We start from the raw sequence: 8,433 nt of genomic DNA on the forward strand, positions 1-8,433 counted from the left end.
ATGACACGTATTTCCTCTTTGTATTTCACCTCGATGGGCATTCACCTCATAACTGTTCTGAAATAAAGCAAAAGTCAGCTATTTTAAAACAAATGTAGTATATTTTTGCTTACAAACTGAGTAAAACGCTCCGTACGTTCATACGCAACAAATGTCTGCACGCATTTTACACGCGCTCCCTCTGTGGGCACGTTGAACAACTTACTGGGCTCCCTGTTACAAACGCTAATCACAGCACAATGTGGAATATCTGCAAAGGAAAACTGGCCCGAGGACTATGGCTAAGTGACTTCAATTTCTGCTACGATGATTTATTGAATTTGGTTTGTAATGCCTCGGCAACGCTGGGCGTACCGCTCGTCCAGCGGATCGGCGATGATGGCGCTGCCATTGGTTGTATACGTGCACCTGGCACGGTGGAAAATGGCAAACGTATGAGCACGGACAAGACATACTTGTGACGTGCCCGTCAGCACCCCAACTTGCACGCCATCAAAAACACTTGTTACAAAAATCAACATCGTTTTGAGAGATAGATATCAAATGACTGCGAGAATTCAACGTGAGCTAGTAGCTTGGGCGGGCACAATCTAGTCTCCTAAGCTACTAATGCTATCGGGTGTTGGACCGAGGGAGCATCTGGATAATTTTCAAACTATCCGGTGCTACATGGTTGGGAACCACCCGCAGGATCGGGTTGGCTTTCTATTACATCGGTTTTTGGGTGTTTTCGTAAAATTCAGGAATTTTGTCATGAAACTTAGCGAGGATGTTAAGAAACGTATATATTTACATTATTTGTCACCCTTTTTACTTTATTAGTAAAAGTATTTAACTGATTTGTTGTTAAATTCTTTGCAGTTTCACTTGCAAAGTTTCATATAAAAAGACCACTCAACACTTATATTTTCATAAATATATGATCTTTGCAATGTTCACGTGTATTTTGTATACATAAAATGTATTTTGTTTTATTTTTTACCAATATAAAACGTGTTTAAAAATTTCACTACTTTTCTTCAACAAAGTAAACAAGCGAACAAACAAACAAAATTGCTGTAGTGTAGGATTTCGGAAAAATATCGATGCATCGAAAATATCGATGTTTTGCTCCGATGCATCGAAAATTTTCTACTCGATGTATCGATGCATCGATGCTTTTTGTAAACTGACATTGCTGGTACATTAAGGGTATTCATCAAACCTTATAAATGCATTGTAAACCGTATAAACTTATAATTGTGTAAACCTTATAAATGAACTGTCAAAATTTTTATGGAAACTCGTTTACACATTTCTGATAAATTTATCCAGCGATTTCACTGAATAAACTTGATAAACTGAAGACAATGCAACTCTGTCGAAACTCTAGCTATGTTTTCTTAGGCAATAATCGGTATCCGCATAAAAATTTTGCACGCAAATTCAACAACGATATGATCCTGATAGAGATCTGGTTCAATTATTATCCCGTCTGTTTGTTTTGTTTCACTGATAATTCGCAAAGTTTGGTAGCCGTGACAAATGAATTCACACACAAACAGACATTCTGCCATTGTTTCTTATAACTTGCTTCAAATAAATAGCCTTTATGTTATATGTACATTAGGGTGGGTCAATTAAAAAAGTTGATTCATATCCTTGCGATTCTGGTACTATGGACCATAACAAACATTTTCGCCCAAGGAACCATACCTCTAAAATCATTTTCGAGCCTGCCAAAATTTTTTGGTAGATATTTTCAAAAATACCAAATAAACGACCTCTTAGATGCATTTCAAAGACAAAAAATATTATTGAAAATGTGTATACGGGGGTTTTTTGGGTCAGAGAATCCATTTTTCGCATTAATTTTTAATTTTGATCGCCACCAGAGTGCGTTTTTGAACAATTTTTTGGAATTTTCACTTTTTTTGGGGGAAATTGACGAACTTATTGCTCAAATAGTCACATCTTTGACTTTCTAATAATTTAAAATAATGGAAAAATATTTATTTCTTTATTTTGCTTAATTTTTTTATTTTTTATTTTTTTTTATTTTTTTGCGATCAAAATTAAAAATTAATGCGAAAAATGGATTCTCTGACCCAAAAAACCCCCGTATACACATTTTCAATAATATTTTTTTGTCTTTGAAATGCATCTAAGAGGTCGTTTATTTGGTATTTTTGAAAATATCTACCAAAAAATTTTGGCAGGCTCGAAAATGATTTTAGAGGTATGGTTCCTTGGGCGAAAATGTTTGTTATGGTCCATAGCACCAGAATCGCAAGGATATGAATCAACTTTTTTAATTGACCTACTAATTGACCCACCCTAATGTACATTTATTTAAATAGATATCTCGTAAATATAATTTTTTCCAATTTAGTTAGGTAGTTTCTATAATTTCTTTATCCCCGTGCTAGTAGTATAACGTTAGTGATACTGAGCTCTATAACCAAAGAAAACACGACTATTGTCGCATGTGTAAACGAAAAGAGAGTGTGGGGCGTTCATGTAACAGAGTGCGTAAACTTATAAAATTATCTGCTTGATAAAGTTATCGGTTTAGATGAATACCACTATTGAGCCCATGAGCCAAAAATACAAGATCACGCTTTCTTAGTAGCCCGTTATAATCGCATTCAGGAAAAAAGTTGGGCGACTTTGACATTAACCGTTTATTTACATTTGTTCGTTGTTCACAATTTGGTGGTGGCTTTTTACTGCAATTTTCTTAATTTTTGCTTGTGACAACTTGTGCACACATAAGGTAAATAATAATTTAACACAACGTGAATATCGTGAAGCATCTGGAACGCAACTGTTATTACTTTTGAGCACTAGTGTTGAATATTGAATATTAGTTGTGTTTTACATTAATTTATACAAGGTGGTGATGGCGAATTTAGATTTTCGCCGAGGTACGTCTTAATGTCAAAATGATGTGTTTGTTGTAAAATGAATTCGCCTTGTTTACAACAAACACATCATTTTGACATTCAGTAGTACCGCGGCGAAAATTTAATTCGCCATCAACACCACCTTGTATAAATTCGCCTTGGTAGTGTTCTTTTACAAATTATCCAGTAACTTGCCAGTAATTCTCCAGTAACTTAATTTCTGAGAATTCGCTCTCATAGCACAAAAGTACAAGAACGCAAAACCAGTAATAATTTGCAAGTTTTACGAACAGTTGATTAATTTGTTGTTTATTCACAGCTACTTCCTATTAAAACAATATATATTATATTTAAATAGGTTTATTTTGTCAATTTCAACTATGAAAGCCTCATTAACATTTATTTTATTAGTAATAATCCCACCCAGCAAAATGCGATCAGCTGTTTTTTCTCACTTGCAAGTTCTTACTAATAAAAATTTATCCAGTAAAAAATAGCCACTTCCCCTCAGAAAGAAATGTCAATTTGCGCTCTCAATTTCCCCTTTCTTACAAGTTTTTTGGGTACAAGAACACCAAAACGTGATAGTACAAACTGGTACAAACTATCGCGTACAAGAATGCTACTATTCATATTGTACCTATTTGCCGAAAAGTTGCACTTAAAAGTAGTAGTAGTAGTAAACAGTAAACATGTACTTTTATGTTCATATATTTTTGAGGCATACATCAAGATAACCAACCGTTCAGCTATAAAAAATTAAAAATGCAGATTGCTAGTACTTTTTACGCTGATTACAACTGTATAAATATTATTTGCCGCAGTAAAGTACAGTAGATATAAAAAATAGCCCAAAACAAAAAAATTGTGATATTTTAAAATATTAATATCTTCTAAACTGCGTAAGCGATTCAAAAGATACTGATGTCAAAATAAAGATCTTCAATCTCATTTATAAAATGTGTATGCTTTTTTATATATTTAAGCCAAAAAGATTATAAAACAAAAAAAATTTCATAATTTTTCATAAACTAATCTTTTTTTTTGAAAAAGTCCATAATCAATGCTAAAAAAATTTATATTACTTAGAAAGTGCAAAGTTTTACCTTTAATTTGATATACATATTATATCATGGTTTGCTTTTGGGTTTTCAGAATTCAGTGATAATAAAAAATATGAGTGCATGTATGTGCAAATGCATGTTGTAGTTAATTAGAAAGCACATATTCTTGTAAGTTTACGCACTCTGCTATATGAACGACCCACACTCTCTTTTCGCTTACACATGCGACAATAGTCCTGTTTTCTTTGGTTAAAGTATCACTAACTTTATACTAACTTTAACTAGTAAAATAATTTGCAAATACCTAACTCACTGTTTATTCGATGGTGAAAAATTCTTTTTTAATATTGCCTGATTATAAAAAGGCAATAATATGACCATCGTATAATTTCTGAAAACGGGGGCGGTAGCAATAGCAAATACATAAAAATAAGAAGCATTCCTAGCATAGCTTAAAAGTTTGCCAGTGCGGTTGTCTTTTTCACAGTTCAAAAACTCTCACTCAATGGAAATCGGCCAACTGGTTGGTGCGTTTGTAGGGAATTTCGTTAAGTAGGTTGGTCAACTGGTTGGCCGATAAGTCAATGCGTGTGTAGGGCCTTTGAGGGTTTATACCGGACAATACTGTCATGACCAGGGAACGGATTTTTAGGACGTAAAAAACTTAAAAAAGGCAAAATAAAATAACGAAATAGGCTGGAAAAGGCAAAATAAAATAGCGAAAAATACAGGAAAAAGCACTAGGTATTGCAAAAAAGGCAAAATAAAATAGCGAAAAAGGCAGGAAAAGGCACTAGGTATTGCAAAAAAGCAAAATAAGGCACTAAAAAAAGACATAAAATACGAAGAACAATCAAAAATACATTTATTCTAGAAATATTTATATTACAAGTAAAAAGAGAAAAAGTATGAACTAGTTTCATTATATGAAAAATTTGTACTTTGAATCTTTAGTTATTTTACCCTTTCTAGTTTCTAACTCATAAAAGTTTAATCTGTATAGTTGTAGTAAAATGGAACCTTAAGACGCATTTTTAAGTTTTCTGGCAGCATTTTCATTCGATTATCGCGAAGAAACCCTTGAATGTACTAAATGGAACGTTTGAAACGTTCATATTATCAGGAATAAGGGCGTTTCCTCGCCCTTTACAATTTTATCCACACCCCTTATTGTCTCCAAGCCTACGTTAGCTGAGAACACGGCCTTGAATTTTTCCAACACCAATTTGGCAAGAGGTCCCTGCGCTTCTATAAGCCGCATGGGCATCTGTATGTTTTTTAATTTTTAAAAAATAAGTTGTAAATGCTATAATCACTTTTTTAAAGGTAGAAAAGGCAAAAAAATGCAAATATCTTAAAAAACGCAAAAAAGGCAAATATCTTAAAAAATGCAAAAAAGGCAACATCAAATGTGTATGTATGGAATCAGGGAAAGCTAAATCGTGGACATTCTTCATCGAACATACTCTATCTCTTTATACCATGTTCTGACCGACAACGAAAACACCTTGGAAACGAATTTCGGGATTGTGGGCTGAAGGCTGTGCACACCGACTGTTGGTGTTTTCGTTGACATTTCTTACATCCTTTGTTTACAGTTTTGCTACACAAATACAAAACCAAAATACTTTTACTGCAATTTCTTTTCATTAACAACCTTTTACTTCCATGCTTATTTTATTATGGTCAGCCAATAAACAATAAATCCGAAATGGCGTATTAAAGATGATAAAATATGACTGCCACTTCGATAAATAATCGAAAAAAAACTAGTGCAGACACCGATTAGAATGAGTGGAACCTGAGTTTTCAAGTGGTTTTCAGCGAAAACTTGTTTTCGTTTGACAGATTTTACATGGACGAAAATACAAGCTTTAGGTCGAAAACCAGTTTTAGCAATGAAAACATGTTTTCAATGTCGGTCAGAACATGGTATTAGCGGAAAAAAGGCAATTTTCATAAAATCCGTTCCCTGGTCATGACAATAGCAATACATGCACACTTTTTCACTAACTTAGGGTTAACACCAGACAACACTGTCATGACAATAGCAATACAAGCACACTTTTTCACTAATCCATGCATACTTTTCCAATTGTCTCAATCACTGTCTTGATTTTTTTCAAGACAGTAAATCGGACAATGATTTGACGCATGCATACAATAGTTTTGACGTCTTGTGCAAGAAAGAAGAGAAATTCATAACAAAAGAACTAAAATATCACGTGAGACGCAGATGTGTATGTAACTTTGTCTCTTCTTTATTATATTTTAGTTTTTAGCTTAAATAGCTCGCGCGAAATGCGAACTATAATACAACGTTCACGTCCGACAATTTGCTCAAAATGAATTGTCATAATTATTGTCAGGACGCCTACGCCACGGAGACAATTATCAGCGTTTTTGACAGCTAATACGTGTTTTTTAATCTTCTTGACAGCACTATCCAATGTAAACGCGCCGTAAAGGCCCCGCCAGATAGAAAATTTTTTCTGTGTCGCAAGGATGCTTTTGACTGACAAAACGAACATAACATAGCGAGGCGGCACAATGAAAACTTTGCCGCAAACAAAACGGTTCAATTTGATTGGTTAAAAATCAGCTGGTTTCAATTCGGTTCATACATTTTTGTTGAAAAGTTGAGATTTAGGTGAATTTTATCAGTTGCGGCAATGCATGCGTTGCCAATGTGGCATATTCTATTCAAAATCACAGAGTTAACTTGGATGCCTGTCAAAATCATCCCTGTGATGCAAAAACGAAATTATATCTGGATGGGCCTTAACACTATTTCAGCCGGTTTCACCATCAATTTAAGTGGAAAATGATTTTTTAATTTCGGTCATTTTCCATATAAAATTCAAAAAGTTTAAATAATTGTTCACTTAAATTGCGAATCTGAGGGCTTTGTCACACGGTCAGTAATTATCACGATATTTGGATCGCGATCCATATTGATGGATCGCGCACGAATGCTACATGTTTAATATTTATCGCGTCAGTATTTGCATAATTTTTGTGCTGAATGCTTATTATAACGCAAGAAAATAATTTTATTTTGTACGTATAATTTACAGATAATGCATTCCACAATTATTTTAAAATTTCCAATGTTAATTAAATTTAAATTTAATTATTCAAGTAAGGAAGAGTTAATTCAACATGACAACACATTTTAAATCATTTTGTTGCACCATTTTACCTAAATTGTGCGTTTAAAGTGGCTGACAATAATTTTGGCTAATTTTGGTTTTCGTTGTTTTCTTTGCTTTGTTTACTTTTCGCTCGTTTTCCAGTGAAACAAGATGGCGTAGAACCCGCTAAAAACATCGACTTTTTTCACTCTCTTGTTCTTAAGGCCCGTCCACATACAACTTTGGCGTTGCGTCGGCGTTGGCGTCGCTTTGACAGCAGCGCGAGTAACGCCCGTGCTTGCTACAATGAACGCTTAGCAGAGAATACTTTGGTCACTAAATTAAAATACTAGCGGCAGAAAAACCAAAATTTTACATCAATAATTGCATTAAAAATATATTTCTTGCCCGCATTTGATTAAAAATGAAAATTGAATCACATAATTTTGATTATTTGGAACAGCTGACGAATGACGCGCGCGAAAAGTTGAGAGTTGGTCATCTTTCTGCGTTGTGTTGGCGTTGGCGTTGCCCAACTTTGGTTATGTGGAGACTTTCATATAAATGCATGTATTCATAGTCAGCTGTCGAAGCGACGCCAACGCCAACGCAACGCCAAAGTTGTATGTAAACGGGCCTTTACGTGATCTTGTGTCTTTCTTTCATGTAACTATCCTGCCAAAATGTTAGACAGGGTGTTTAAAGTGATGTAAAAAAAAAAGTTATTAAAATAAAGTAAAAAAATTGGCAAAATATGCATTTAGTTAAATGGATTCCTGCATTTATATGCCATTTTAGTATTTTGAAGCGCTTTGGTCAATAACTATTACACTTAATAGAACTTTTTGGCTGTTTTTGTCAGAGTCTGTTTAAAGTTTTTTTTATAGATATTAGTGTAACCCTGTAGCCAATAAAATCAGGTAATCTGAGCTGTGGGGCGTTTCTGCAAAGCATCTGATTCTTTTTTCACTTGTTAGGCTATCTGCACACTTGTCGTCCAATCATAGTTGCGTTATCGTCTCGCCCTGAAATTTTGAGCCGAGCACATGCATTTCAAAGGAGATCTGCACACTTGTCGTTATCGGCTAGTTATCGGCAAATCGTAGAAGATGCAGAAACGGATAAGTACGGCACTGTCGTTTGCTAATCGTTGTGCACGCATTGTTTGTTTACATTTTATGGGGGAAAATTAGTGAAAAAGTTAATATTTGCATTAAAATTGTATAAAAATTAGTATTTTTTTGCATAAAATCTGTGGAAATTATTAAAAAGTGGATAATTGCATTAAAATTTAATAAATATGAGCGTTTTAACTATAAAATATGACGAAATTGTATTAAGTCTCTGTGT

This window comes from Rhagoletis pomonella, unplaced genomic scaffold (assembly GCF_013731165.1).
Source record: "Rhagoletis pomonella isolate Grant_MI unplaced genomic scaffold, Rhpom_1.0 Rhpom_scaffold_01507, whole genome shotgun sequence".
Taxonomy (NCBI): Eukaryota; Metazoa; Arthropoda; class Insecta; order Diptera; family Tephritidae; genus Rhagoletis; species Rhagoletis pomonella.